At 51.0% G+C, this 14162-nt stretch overlaps 1 protein-coding gene across 5 annotated transcripts in view; it reads left to right on the plus strand.

The window, feature by feature from the left end:
• Positions 1 to 14162, plus strand: part of LZTS3 (leucine zipper tumor suppressor family member 3) — a 52805-nt gene that overhangs the window by 21065 nt on the left and 17578 nt on the right. The window contains exons 1-2 of one of the 5 annotated variants that reach the window (XM_021292867.2): positions 10662 to 12305; positions 13540 to 13634. The exons of 1 other annotated variant lie outside the window; for it this stretch is intronic. The gene's annotated coding sequence lies outside the window, so the exon portion shown is untranslated. Of the gene's footprint in view, positions 1 to 4466; positions 4682 to 10661; positions 12306 to 13539; positions 13635 to 14162 lie in introns of those variants that run through there. 3 more of the 5 variants (XM_005506434.3, XM_005506433.3, XM_021292866.2) reach the window with 3 other exon arrangements.

The following is a 14162-nucleotide window of genomic DNA, read 5'->3' on the forward strand; positions in this document are numbered from 1 at the left end:
GAAGATCCATCCATCACTTGCTTGTCATGGGCATCGTGGTTATGAACAGCTTCAGCCTAGTGGGGAAAGGGAGGTTTGGAGAGGAGCTGCTGCCCCGGTGGGAGCTGCTGTAGCTGGGGAAGTCAGGGTAGACCTTCCTCCCACCAAGGAAGGAGATGTGGATGGAATGGGAGAGCTGGTGCCATCCTCCTTGACATGGCGGAGCCTCCAACATCTGGGGGTGCTGTTTGGGGGCGGCTGTGTTTCTCTTGGCAGTTTCAGGGCAAACACTGTAATTGTTGCTGTGGCCTCATGGATTAAATTGGATTGGGACACACTGCGTTTTACTGGATAGAGGTCTGATCCCCAGCCACCTGCCAGGGCTGAATGATGAAGACCATGGCCAAAATTTCTCACCCAAAAGGACTAAACTGGGAGGTGGGAGTGATGGGTGCTATGCATGCCCTCAACATGAGCGATGTGCACCCACAGCCTTCCCGGCTGCTCAACTGAGGGAGAAAGGAGCAAGGATGTCACCAGCTTCAAGGGTCCTTTGATGGATGTAGTTTGGGGTCTGGCTGGATCACAGAACCACAGAACAGTTTGGGTTGGAAGGGACCTTCCCAGCTCCCCCAGGGCCACCCCTGCCATGAGCAGGGACATCTTCACCAGCTCAGGTTGCTCAGAGCCCCGTCCAGCCTGGCCTGGGATGTCTCCAGGGATGGTTCATCCACCACCTCTCTGGCCAACCTGGGCCAGGCTCTCACCACCCTCAGGGACAACAATTTCTTCCTCATGTCCGGCCTGAATCTCCCTCCTTTACTTTAAAACCATCACCCCTTGTCCTATCACAACAGGCCCTGCTCAAAAGTCTGTCCCCATCTTTATTATCGGCCTCTTTTGAGTCCAGAAAGGCTGCACTAAGGTCTCCCTGGAGCTTCTCTTCTCCAGCTGAACACCCCAACTCTCTCAGCCTGTCCTCCCAGCAGAGCTGTTCCAGCCTCGGATCATTCCTGTGGGTCCTTTGTGGATGTTCAAAGCCTCTTTCCGCACACAGAAGGAGGCCAGTCTGTTGTGGGTTGGTAGGGATGACTTTTTAGGTGGGTAACTCCAAGCCCTGTAGTACAAGGCTGGAGGCTGTAGTGTTGGAGTGTCTCCATAGAGCGCTTGCTGTATTTGAGGCTGAGATCCGTCTCCATCTCCCAACTGGTTTCTGCTTCCCACTTATGGCTCCACGCACAGAACTCCAGGCTCCAGACTTCCCCGAAATGGGTGAGCTGGACCTCACGCTCTCAGCCAAATTTTCCAGGTCCCCTCCCCTTGTCTGGACAGCCATTTCATGAGCCTGAAAGTCCAGCTGTCAGAGATGGTCTGACGGATGCACCACTCCCCATCAGCTACCCAGGGCTGCCGCAACACCAGCCATGAAGCTGAATGTGTCTTGGAAAGAAAATCCCTTGCAAATTGTGTTGATAACAATGACCTTGTCTAATTTAAATGACAATGAAGGACCTGTCATCAGAGCCGTGGTTCTCCAGCCAGAATCTGTCATGGTGGGGAATGAGGACCATCACCTGGAGGCACCACAGGTGGTCAGATCTGGGTGCACAGCTGCCCAAAAAGGGCAGCACAGAGGTGAACAAAACACTCCAAAGAGATGAGAACAAGTCTTGGTGGTTCTGTCTCATGGGGACAGGGAAACATGAGGACCTGGATGAAACTGACTATATAGGAGCCCCTGCATGATTACGGTTGGATTCGATGATCTTGAGGGTCTCTTCCAACCAAAATGATTCTGTGATTCCATGATGGGGTGCTGGCTGCAAGCCAGGTGATCTCTGTTGGCCCTCAGAGGTGGTGTAGGGGCTTTGGTGGAGGTGAACTCAGTGGGTAGAAAGTTTTATGTCTCAGGGGCTGGAGACCTGGGTAAGAAATGAGAGTTCAGGGTTCAAAAGTTTATGATTTGCCTGAGACCGGCCAGAGCACAGATTATCCCAGAGTTTCTAGTGTTTTCCAAAGCCTCTTCCATCATGATTTATTCATCTATGGGAAGCACTTAGACATAATACAACTCCCAAAGAGAGAACGAGCACAGCCTTAACCAGCTGTAACGTCAGGAAAACATCTTCCCCCTGCAAGATCTCCAAGCCAGGGGGATTGTGCAGCTCCATACTGTGCGGCTATGGGCTCCTCTGCTCAAGCAGCTTCATCAAATCCCACTCATGGAAATAGTCCATGAAGCTCCTGGGTCAGCTCTGGCTGAGCTGACCCAAGAGCTTTCCCTGGGTTGGAAAGGGTTTTCTATACACGTGACTGCAAGAGCTTTCCCTGGGTTAGAAAGGGTTTTCTATACACGTGGCTATTTCCAAGGTGCGCACTGTGCATCCTGCTCCTGGGAATCTCTTCTTGCAACGTATAAAGCAGTCTCCATTTCTTGGAAGTCTTTGCTTCTGAAGTCAAAGGGCAAAATTAAGAGCTTGAGTCTCTGCAGGAATCCATTTTGGTATAATTTGCACCTTCCCCATGCACCCCACTGGTGCATTTTGCTGTGGTTTAAATGCAGGCATAACCCATACTTGATTATTGTTCGGATTATTGCTATTTTACCGTTCTTGCTGTTCTTAGCCCACCGCTGATGATACTGTGTTTGTGAGGCTGTGACCAGCGACTCCTTTGATACGCAGACATCTTGCCAATAGAAAATTCACTTGAGCAAATAAGTCTAAATTAGCGGCAGCTTTGTGTAGCTTTATTTCCCCCATTGCACTCCCTTTATGACTGCAAATGATCCAATATAAGCGCTGAAGCCGGCCAGCCTCCATGGGAAGCCGGATTGCTCTCCCACCACAGCACCGGCAGCCAGGGATGGAGGAGAAGGAGCTCTGGACCACCCCGTATCACCAGAACCTTCTCCGAAAGATGGAGCGGGGTTCAGATGGTAAATAGTGATGGCAAAGGGCAGAGGGCAGGAGCCAGGTCCAGCTTCTGCGGGGTGGTGGGCATCATCCCATTTGTCCAAATGGGCTGAAACTGGACAGAAAATGCCAAAGTTAGGGGGGGAAAGGTAGACCATTTAACACTCGCTTCCTCATCTGCAATAACCAGGGGAGAAAATTAATGTCTCTTGCCATTTTCTCTGTGCTGAAACCTGCCGACGGGCTACAGCAAGATCAAAACCATCCATAACTTTATTTTGTTATTGTTGTTTAATACGTGCACGGCTTTATTAGGGAGTTTGGGGTTGAGATGGTTCAGTGTTGGTGCACAAATGTGGCCTTTCCAGGTGTCAGCCTGCGTCTCTTGTGTGCTCCGGTGAGATTTAGGGTATCAATTAACCCAAATCAATTGAGAAACTAAAGCTGAGGCTGTTCCAAGTTGAGGAGCTGGGTCCTGTGCTGGGAAGAACCCAAAATAACCATGTGAGCAAAACCAAGCAGTCATCTCCCAAAATCCCCATTTGAAAAAGATAACTAGACTCTTAAATCCCTCTTTGAGCAAAAACAAGCCATTGGACCCCAAAAATCCTGATTTGAAAACAAACAGGCAGTCAGACCCCAAAATCTCCATCTGAGCAAAAAACAAGCCTTTGGACCTCAAAATCCCTATTTGAGCAAAAATAAACTGATCCCAAAATCCTCATTGGAAATAAAAAAAACAAGCCAGTGGACCCCAAAATCTGCATTTGAGCAAAAACGAGCAGTCAGACCCCAAATCTCCATTTGAAAGCAAATGGGCAGTCAAATCCAAAATCCCTGTTTGAGCAAAACCCAACTGTTGGGCCCCTAAATCCCTCTTTGGGAAAACCAAGTCATCAAACTCCAAAATCCCTATTTGAAATAAACCCAGCTGTTGGACCCCCAAATCCCCATTGGAGCAAAAATAAACTGTCAGACCCCAAAATCCTCATCGGATAAAAAAAACACTCAAATTATTGAACACCAAAATCCTCAATTTAGCAAAACCAATCCATTAGACCCGAAAATCCCTATTTGAGAAGAACCAATTAATTCCACCCCAAAATCCCTATTTGACCAAAACCAAGCAGTCAGATCCCAAAATGCCCTTTAGAAAAATAAAACCAACAAGCCACCAGACCTCAAAATGCCTATTTGAGGAAAACAAGCTGTAAGACCCCAAAACTCTTATTTGGGAGAAAAACAAACACAAACAACCCCCCCACCAGCACAGCTGTTGGACCCCCAAATCCTCATCTGAGCAAAAACAAGCCAATAGACCCTTTTGAAAGAAAACAAGTCACCAGACCCCAAAATCTCTGTTTGAACACAAGCAAGTCAGATCCTAAACCTCCTATTTAAAACAAACAAACAAAAACCGAACAGCTGTTGGACTCAAAAATTCCCCTTTGAAAAGAACACAATTTATAAGACCTCAAAATCCCTATTTGAGCAAAAAACAAGTCATCAGACTCCTCCAAAGTCCCTTATTTCAGCAAAACTGAGCGGTGGGACCCCGGCATCCCCGTTTGAGGCTCATCCCGCTCCGATGGGCACAAAGAGTTAAGATGAGTTAAGACGTTGGCGGCGGGTGGCCAATCCGGCCGAGCCCAGCGCGGCCCTTGGCCCCAGCCCAGCGGCAGGTTGCTCTTGCAGGTATTATTTTCGGGTTTTTCCCGGGGTATCGAGGAGGGAGACGATGAACGTCGAGACCCGCGGAGGACGGGGAGCTGGAGGATGCACCCCAGGTAAATCCCGATGGGTGCTGGACTTTTTTTGGGGGGGTCTTTCCTTTCCTCTCCTTCCCCCCTTTCGCTGAGTGTCTTTGTTTGAGCCCAGAAAGGGGCCAGGAAGGGGAACATGAGGGGTTTTGGTGGATTTTGTGGGACGTGCTGCAGGTGCATTTTTGGGGGGGATGTAACCGCTGGTCGTAGCAGAGATGGGGTGCATGGAAGTGGGTTGCTCAGGGTGGAGAGAGCTATTTCCACCCCCCCCAAAGCTCACCCTGGATCCAGTTGGCATCACCAGCAGCAGCACCTTTCACGCCAGGGGGTTTTGGGGCATCACCCTGGTAGTGGAGGACAAGCCACCATGGGGAAAAGCCACCGTGGGGCACCGCCACTGTAGGAACTTGCTCAGAGTGTGGTGTCCGGGGAGGAGTGAGCACGACCCAGGCTGGCTCCGCGCCCTTGAAATTCCTCAGGGAGAGTTAATGATAAATCGCGTCCGGGCTGGTGGCGTGGGCGGTGGGTGGGAGCTGGTGGTGTGTCCCCTTGTTGTCCTTCCTGCCGACATGGAGGTTTGGGGAAGGTCTGGGGATGGCAGAGCCAGGCAGGGGCCGTGGGGACAGCTGCTTGGTACCTCTCCGGTGGTGATGGCTCATCCCCAAGGGCAGGATCCGTCCCACCCCCAGCAAAAACAGGCCAGGGCAGGGGTCTAAATCATCCATGGTGCTGAGGGGGATCCTCCAGCTCCCACCACGAGGCATTTGGGGCCAAGGAGCAGGTTTGTAGCATGCAATCACATTGGGATCCCCCCAAGATGATTTGGGATGTAGGGCCAGGTGAGGATGCTCAGGGGTGCCAGGCAAGGGATGTAGCTCCCTGCTAGGGGACCTCCAGGGGACAGCAGCACTGTACCAGCACACTGAGATGGGCCAGGAGGTCCCTCGTACCCCCTACTACAATAATCTGCATCAGGGAGCACCACGGACTCACCCAGCAGCAGCTCATCTCCAGCCACCTTGCTGAGGAGGCAGCTCCTTAATAAGGGGAAACTGAGGCACAGAGGGCTGGGATGACTTCAAGTGGCCCGGCCTGCAGTGTGGAGCACCCAGACCCCCAACCAGTGCCAAACCTGCTCCATCAATCCACCTTTTTTCCCCGTATCGAGTGAATTCAGGGAGTTTTCCTTGTGCCACCAAGCCTGGCATCTTCCTGGCAGCAGTTGTCACCGTGACTGCACTGGGGACAATGACCAGCCCACAGCTGGTGCTGAGCATCTTCTGGGGGCAGCCACAAGGGTAGGTGGGCATGGATGAGACCATGTCCAAACCCTTCCTGAGGAACACATGGGATGTGGGTTGGCTATACTTGAAACCATCCTGTCCCACTGGCACTCTCCGTTCCTGGGGACAACGGGGACAGACATGCCACGTAATGGAAAATCCCTCCTGTCTGTCCCTGGGTGGATCCTGGAGGATGTCATGCTGGGTCTGAGGTCTGACAGCAGCTCAGGAAAAGGGGGAAAATGCTCCTGAGGATGAGGACTGTGCCAGCAGTGTGGTCCAGGCCAATGTCAACACCTTGCCAAAACCTCCATCCTCCATGGCAGGACAATTCATGGTGGAAGGAGCCTCAGGGATCTCCTGGCCACCTTGGTGCTCAAATCAGGCTCATCTACAAGGTCAGACCTGGCTTAGTCTGTTCAGGGCTTGAAAATCCCCAAAGATGGAGATGGCAAAACCTCCTTGGGTCGCCGTACAAATCGCAGAGCACCGTCTCACATCCATGTCACCCCTTAAGGTTTCTCTGGGGTTTTGCCCACCTTTAAAGCAATTTTGATTTCTTTCCTTATCAGAGGAGCTCAAGACCAGGTGCCTGACCTTTTAGGAAAATATTCTTCCTTTTAGGAATTCTTCCTTTAGGAATTCTTCGTTTTAGGAAAGAATTCTTCATGGAAAGGGCTGTTGGGCATTGGAACAGGCTGCCCAGGGCAGTGGTGGAGTCACCATCCCTGGAGGTGCTTAAAACGTGTTTAGACCAGGTTCTTAGGGACATGGTTTAGTGTTAGAGTTATGTTATGGTTGGGCTCAATGATCTTGAGGGTCTCTTCCAACTGGAAAGATTATGTGTTCGTATGATTCTATGATTTTATTCCACACCTTTGTCTGTTCTTCTGCATCCAGAAAATCCTGTGGAGTAAAACTGGGAACACCCTGAAATGAGCTGTGGTGGGATTGGGATTGAGACAGGTGGAGCAGCCCATTCTGGAGGAGCAATAGTAATGCCCAGATTAATTTATTGATTTTTTTGTTTCCTGTCAATAAGGGGTTTCCAAGTAGCTGCTGGGCTCTCTGAGCCTTCTGCTTGCAGAGAGATGCTCTGGGGCAGCAGCGTGGTCCACAAGTATGGATCCAGCACAAAGCTCTGTTGCTCTTCATCATCCTCTCCATCATCACCCCTGGGGAGCAGAGAGGGAAGGGGAACAGGCAGGAGGGCACAGGGCCAAGGCCATGAGCTCAGCGGTGCCATTTCCAGCCATGCTTTGCCGTGATTCCCCCTCCTGCCACTTCCTAGGGGAGGGGTGGCGGTGGAGCATGTCCCTTAAACACAGCCACGGAACAAGGAGTAAAACTGATAGCGAAGCAGGAGGATTAGCCAGGGGTAGGTGGAGCAGGCTGCACTATTCAGGCTTTGTCAGGGCTGAACAATGGGGCCTTTATTGAGGAAGGGAGGTTGCGGGCTGGCAGGCTGGCGGGGACAATTTGGTACACAGAGTGTCCCTTGGCCAGCTGGGGGGACAGGGCACTAGGATGTGGGATGGGACAGTTTGGTACCCAGTATCCCTTAGCTAGATGTAGGGGTAGGGAACTGGGACATGGGATGGGACAGGTTGGTACCCAAAGTGTCCCTTGGTCAGCTGGGGCGACGTGGAAATAGGACATGGGATGTGGGATGGGACAGACTGGTACTTAATGTGTCACTTGGTCATCTGGGAGGACATGGAAATGGGACATGAAAATGGGACAGGGAACGTGGGATGGGACAGGTTGGTACCCAGCGTGTCCCTTGGCCAGCTGAGGGAAAAGGAAACTGGGATGTGGGACATGGACTGGAACAGTCTGGTACCCAAAATGTCCCTTGGCCAGCTGGAGGGACAGGGAACTGGGATGTGGAACAGTTTGGTACCCAGCATGACCCATGGCCAGCTGGGGGGGATGGGGATACTGAGACATAGGACATGGGACAGGGGATGGGCCAGTTTGGTACCCAACACATCCTCAGGTGGTGGGACTAGTTCCATCGTGTCACTGTGACCCCACATATATTGCTGACCACATCAGGACAGAGCAGCCACAGCTCTCCCCAACACCCGCATACGGGTCCCATTCCACAGCCACCCCTCCCAAATCCTTCGGCAATGGGAATCACAGCAAATGGTTTACGAGAGTGTGTCGGGCTGGTTCTGGGTACACGGGGGATTCTTGCAACTGAGAGAAGGAGCATCCCATGCTGTGGATATCCCGGATCGAGTGCTACTACACACTCCAGACCCCACCAGAGGGATCTCAGGGATGGAGAAAGGCATCATCCCACAGGCTCTTCCGTGGCAGCACAACACAGGCTCTCCCAAAGAGCCGCCTGGGTCTTTTCATCTCGTCTCTTTTGTTTCAGGCTTATTATGTAAATAGCTGATGCACCCCCGTAATGAGAAAGTAGTTTCCCTGAATACAAAAGGCTGTAATTATCTCATTAGCAGGCAGAAAGGAAAAGGAAACGTTTCAAAGCCACTTGCTTTTATTTCACACAGCAGCCCAAGAAAGTGCAGCCTCCCAAAATGGGGAAATCCCTGCCCCAAATCCTGCCACCCTGACCCGATGGCGCTGTATTTGCAGGAGAGAAAAGCAAGCCTGGTCCTCACATCTCAGAAACAGCCTCGTACTGGGAGGGTTGACAGCTTTTAATTGGGCCCTGTGATGCTAGAGGACGCTGCAGGTCCCTGTGCAGATCCCCCAGTGCTCTCAGCTGCTGGGACAAGAGGTGTCGTTGGAAAGCAGGAGGTCAAAGAGGGACAGGATGGTCCCCATCTTCTCAAACTGAATGTTCCCCAGCAAAACTTCTGAGACAGGATTGTAGCACAGAGCTTCAGGATAGATAAGGGAGACTTTGCAGCCTTTCTGGACTTAAAAGGGGCTGATAAAAAAGATGGGGACAGATTTTCAGTGGGGCCTGTTGTGATAGGACAAGGGGTGATGGTTTTAAACTAAAGAGGGAAGATTCAGGCTGGACATGAGGGAGAAATTGTTGTCCCTGAGGGTGGTGAGAGCCTGGCCCAGGTTGGGCAGAGAGGTGGTGGATGAACCATCCCTGGAGACATCCCAGGCCAGGCTGGACGGGGCTCTGAGCAACCTGAGCTGCTGAAGATGTCCCTGCCCATGGCAGGGCTGGCACTGGATGAAGGTCCCTACAGGTGGATGCAAGTTGTGCAGATAATCAGCAGCCCCATGGCCAAAGAGATATCTGAAGACAACTACACGAGTTTGTCACTCCTTGACCCTCCAGTCTGCCTTCCCAAATTTGCTTTTTGGCCCTCAATGAGAGGAAAGAGCTCCCCATTGCGAAGGTCCCATTTCCTTTGGCACGGATAATTGGGAAAAGAGAGGTCCAGGTTCTGGGGAAGCAGAAGGAGCCATTCATCTGACATTGTCTGGCTTTTGGTCGTGGAAAAATCTTGTGGTTGAAGAGCTGAGATTTGCATGTTTTTGCAGACAGGTTCAAGTGTTTTCGTGCCATATTCCAGTGGTGGAGGAAAACCTGTCAGTCACCAAGCCAGGATGTCAGAGTTGCGGGGGGAAAGAAGTTGGAGGAGGTGCAGAAAAGAGCCACAAGAATTACTTGAGGGCTGGAAAAAATGCCTGTGAGAGACAGGAAAAGCTCATTCCGTTCCTCTCTTCAGACCACGGCAACTTGAGAAGGGTGCAGGAGAAAAGGAGGTGCCGACACTTTGGAGCCGGGTGGGAGGAGGGTCTGTTGAATCGGCCCAAGTGGAGGTGATCTCAGCCAGGTTTGGGTCAAAAGGCGGTAACTCATGGTGGCCCATGACACACAGGAGGCAGACCAGTAGCTGAATGGTCCTTCTGGAGGACTTGATGTGCAAAGAGAGGCTGAGGGCTGTTTGCTCAGCCCGGAGAAGAAGAGGGAAGTGACTGCAACGTGTGTCTGCAACTACCTGGTGGGAAGAGAAAAACTTTCTTGGAGGCACATGCTGGTACATGTGCATTTTGCAGGACAGGATGGGAGTGTTAAGAAGCGAGGCAGGTCCATTCCACCCTCTCCAGAACTTCAGTGGGCCTCCCCTGTGCCAACGATTGCCACCCCCAGCCTGGGCAGGGAGCAGGAGGTGGGTTCCCATCTCACCATTGCTGCTGGAGCCATCTCGTGGGAACACAGGGTGTCCACAGCAACCCAAGCAACAACCTCTGAGGTGCCAGTAGCTTTGCTGAGACTCGAACGCAACTTCCCATGGATATGCTGCCCCAGCCTGATTGCAGGTTTCAATGGTGTTTTTTCTCCAGGGCTTATTAATGCTGCTCCAGACCCAGGTGGTTTTGCTCCCTACAGGGTCCGCTGTCCCCTCATTGATAACCCATTCATAGAATCACAGAACCAAAGAATGGTTTGGGTTGAAGGGACCTTCCCAGCTCCCCCAGTGCCCCCCCTGCCATGAGCAGGGACATCTTCACCAGCTCAGGTTGCTCAGAGCCCCGTCCAGCCTGGCCTGGGATGTCTCCAGGGATGGTTCATCCACCACCTCTCTGGCCAACCTGGGCCAGGCTCTCACCACCCTCAGGGCCAACAATTCCTTCCTCATGTCCAGACTGAATCTCCCTCCTTTAGTTTAAAACCATCACCCCTTGTCCTATCACAACAGACCCTGCTCCAAAATCTGTCCCCACCTTTATCAGCCCCTTTTAAGTCCAGAAAGGCTGCAATAAGGTCTCCCCATTACAGGCTTCCCCTTCCCTTTCCACTTATCTTTCTGTAAGAAGCTGAAATTATCTCAGAAAACTTGGTTTTGCCCCTTTTACACCATTTCCAACCAGCCCCACCACCCCAGGAGGTGATGACTTTTTTCCTCTAGCCATACCAGCTCTCTGGCACCGCTGTCAACAAAATGGAGAGCAACCAGAGCCCTAAATACAGTGCAGGTGTAGGTCCTACCCCCCAAAAAAACAAACCCTGCATGTTTTCATTGTGTCAGTAATTGCACGCTCATTAAAACAGACGCAAACAAACCCGATTATTGAAGGTCATGGACACACCTGTTGCCGCAATCGGCGGCGGGGGGTGGAATTTTTGACCTTCAGATGCTTTTGCTGCCCGTCCTGGCCCGACCATATGCCCGGGATGGAGCGTGTGCCAAGGCACTGCCTGGTTTTCGGGCTGTTTGCTGGAGCTTTCTCTGCCCAAGACCAGTGATTGATTTCCCTCTCGCATGGCACAGTGCCCAGGTATGTCTCCCAAAGGCCTTTGTTACTAGAGTGTTAACAATCAACCTACTCAGGCAGAAACAGAGCCAGGCCTTCATAATCTCAGCTTAGTTAACCATTCAGCTGCTTATCTGAAAGCAATTTTTCTTCCGTCTAACTGGAAGGCATTCGCTAACTCATTTGGGTAAAGCAAATGTGAAGACGCAGGAGTTATTTTATGGATTATTATATTTACAACAGCATCCAGGGGTCCCCCGGAGCTGCAGGAAACCTTGGTAGGAGATGGCCATGAAGAGTTGACCCACCATAGCTGGGGAAAAGAAGATCTCCCCCCTAGATTTTCTGCATCGGGCATAAAAATACTGTTGTCTCCAAGGCAGGGCTGCTGGGAGAAAGGTCCAGGGGCCACCACAGTTGGATGGGACAGGGAGGTCACACACCATGGAGATGCTGGGGAGCCGGACCATGGCACTATTGGATATTAGGAAATATTTCTTCCCCAAAGGGCTGTGGGGCACTGGAACAGGCTGCCCAGAACAGTGGTGGAGTCACCATCCCTGGAGGGTTGGACAGACGCAGAGATGAGGTTCTCAAGGACATTGGGTGGTGCCAGGGGTGGGTTAATGGTTGGACTCGGTCATCTTGGTGGTCTTTTCCAACCAAAATGATTCTATGATTCTATGAAGTCCCAGTGTCCCCAGCCAGAGACGAGGCTGGCTGTACCAACGAGACACAACAACCCTCCTAGGTAAGGTTCTGGTGTGGAGAACCCTACCAGGAAGGGTGCTTTGAATCGATCCAGGCAGACACAGAAACTGTTTTGAGTTTTTATTACCACAGTAATGCTGGGAAATGGGAAATGAGCTCAGCGTTTGTTCTGGAAGGGTTCCCGTCTCCTCCTTTGTGTCTGCAGAAAGTCCCTTTGCTTGGGTTCCTGCAGGAACCACGGGGCTCTGGGGCAAGGGCAGCGCTCAGTGAGGGTTGGCTGTCAGCTCTCAGAGGTGGTGGCTGCTGTGATGCATGGACAGATGGATATCACTTGGGAGCAATTTGGATAGAGATGGTCTTCCTCAGGAGGTGGGATGGACCCAGTGTCTTCTTGAGAACCTTGTGCACATGGAGCGTGAGGTGGTCCTGGTGCATCCTCCCGGCTGCAGACGGTATGTAACATCTGGATATATAAAACATCTGGAAAGAGCAGTGACTGGCAGGTTGCTTAAAACTCCTGCTTTGGTTTTCCACCTGTCTGGAGCCTCTCCAGAGCACCATGGGCAGTGGAAGCCACTTTCACCCCTCTGCTGTGGCTCAGGGGTCTCTTCCAAGCCCAGCCATGCTCAGAGGTGACTCCTCATTCCTTCTGAAGGATGGACTGGGGAATGACATGCTGGTAAAGGCAAGTCGGTTTAATTTCCCTCAGCTTTCTTGTGCTCATGGACTGCCAGGCTCAGGCTCAGCATCCTCGTTTCTCTCATTGGGAATCACCTGTAAACCCAGTTTTAGTTCGTGTTCCCATGAGAGAGGCAGTTATGAGACATAAGGAGGAGAAATGTCCTGGGGAAGTTTTTAATCATGCATTCCTCTACACCTGGAAGGAGAAAAAACAACCCCAGCTCCACGCTGGAGCCTGGCAGTGTTGTTCCTTACCTCAGTGTGCTCAAAACTCTATTTGACAGTGCACCTAAGGAACGACCCAGGTAAAACCTGACCGGGAACTGGAGCTGGCCAGAAGATATAAAAACGAGAGCTATTGTTCTCGAAAAAATGGCCCTTTTTTTTGGCAAATAAAGCTGTACTGTCAAGGATCTGTTGGCACTTCTGGAATCCCTTTAATAACATTTGTAATGTTTTTCCGTATGTCCTGATTATCAGATTCCAGGTTTACAGTAAACGTAAGTTAACCATTTTTTTTCAGAATATTTTTTGATGTTTTCTAGTTAAAATGGAAAAAAAAAAAAAAAAAGGAGGAAAAAGGTCCATTTTCAGACTGTGTCCCTGTGGTGCAGCTTTGGTCCCACATCCCAAGAAAGCAGCCTGAAGTTCCCCCTGATTCTGGGTCACTGTCATTGAATGAGAACAATGTCCCAATGGGCTTGAGACATGACCCCATGGGGTCCCCAAGGGCAGAGAAAGGCTGTGACACTGTGCTGGTGACAACTGCTGATGGGGATACTATGGGGCTGGGCAGGCACCTTCTTCCAAGAAGGTGTCCTGGGGTGGACACCCCAGGGTTAAGGTAATTTGTCTTCTCTAGCCTATAGTGCTTGTTGTTGTGTTAATTTTTTTGTGGTTTTGGGAGGGATCAAACTTTCCAAGTCAACATAGATGTGTAAATGTCACTGTGGAATTTACCCAGTGAGGAAAAGGAGAAGGTAACTTGAATTTCTGCTCCGCCAGCTGAACCGGACCAGAGAGGGCTGCGTGGAGGCAACAGCACCACTGCCTTTCCCTTGTGTGGAGCTGAGATCTTCCAGCACATCCCTCCCATGGTGGTCAGTGTCCCATAAAAAAAACCAAGGTCTATGGAAATCTCAAAGTCACTGGAAGGAAGGTTATTCCTAAATTAGGAGAACGAAAAGTCTTTTCTTGACTAATGAAATTCAAAGGCACCATGTGTTGAGTGTGGCTTCAGATGGGTGTTCTCCATTCCTCCTCGTTGCTTCACAGCCCAACCAAGTCTCCAGGTGCCCAACAGACGCAAAGACTAATCCCTGGGCACCCATGAACTACCTATGGTGGGGTTCATTGGAAGGTGCCTTTAGGGTGTAATAGGGCCATGAGTCTTTGAGCCCTGCTCAGTGCATTGGAAAGAGACATGTCCAAATGCCATACACTTAAAGTGTGACCAGACCTGGACACTTCTCTCTGCTGGTGGAGGTTTTGTTACTTATGACTCCTAAACATTAACATGTTTTCATTACAGTGGGTTCCCATGCTGCACTGTGTGATGCTTTTGTGATATTCGTTTGCTGCTCAGCCTTTAGATCTCAACCAGTGATGGACACAGAAACATCTCTGTT

This window comes from Columba livia, chromosome 4 (assembly GCF_036013475.1).
Source record: "Columba livia isolate bColLiv1 breed racing homer chromosome 4, bColLiv1.pat.W.v2, whole genome shotgun sequence".
In the NCBI taxonomy this organism is placed as follows: domain Eukaryota; kingdom Metazoa; phylum Chordata; class Aves; order Columbiformes; family Columbidae; genus Columba; species Columba livia.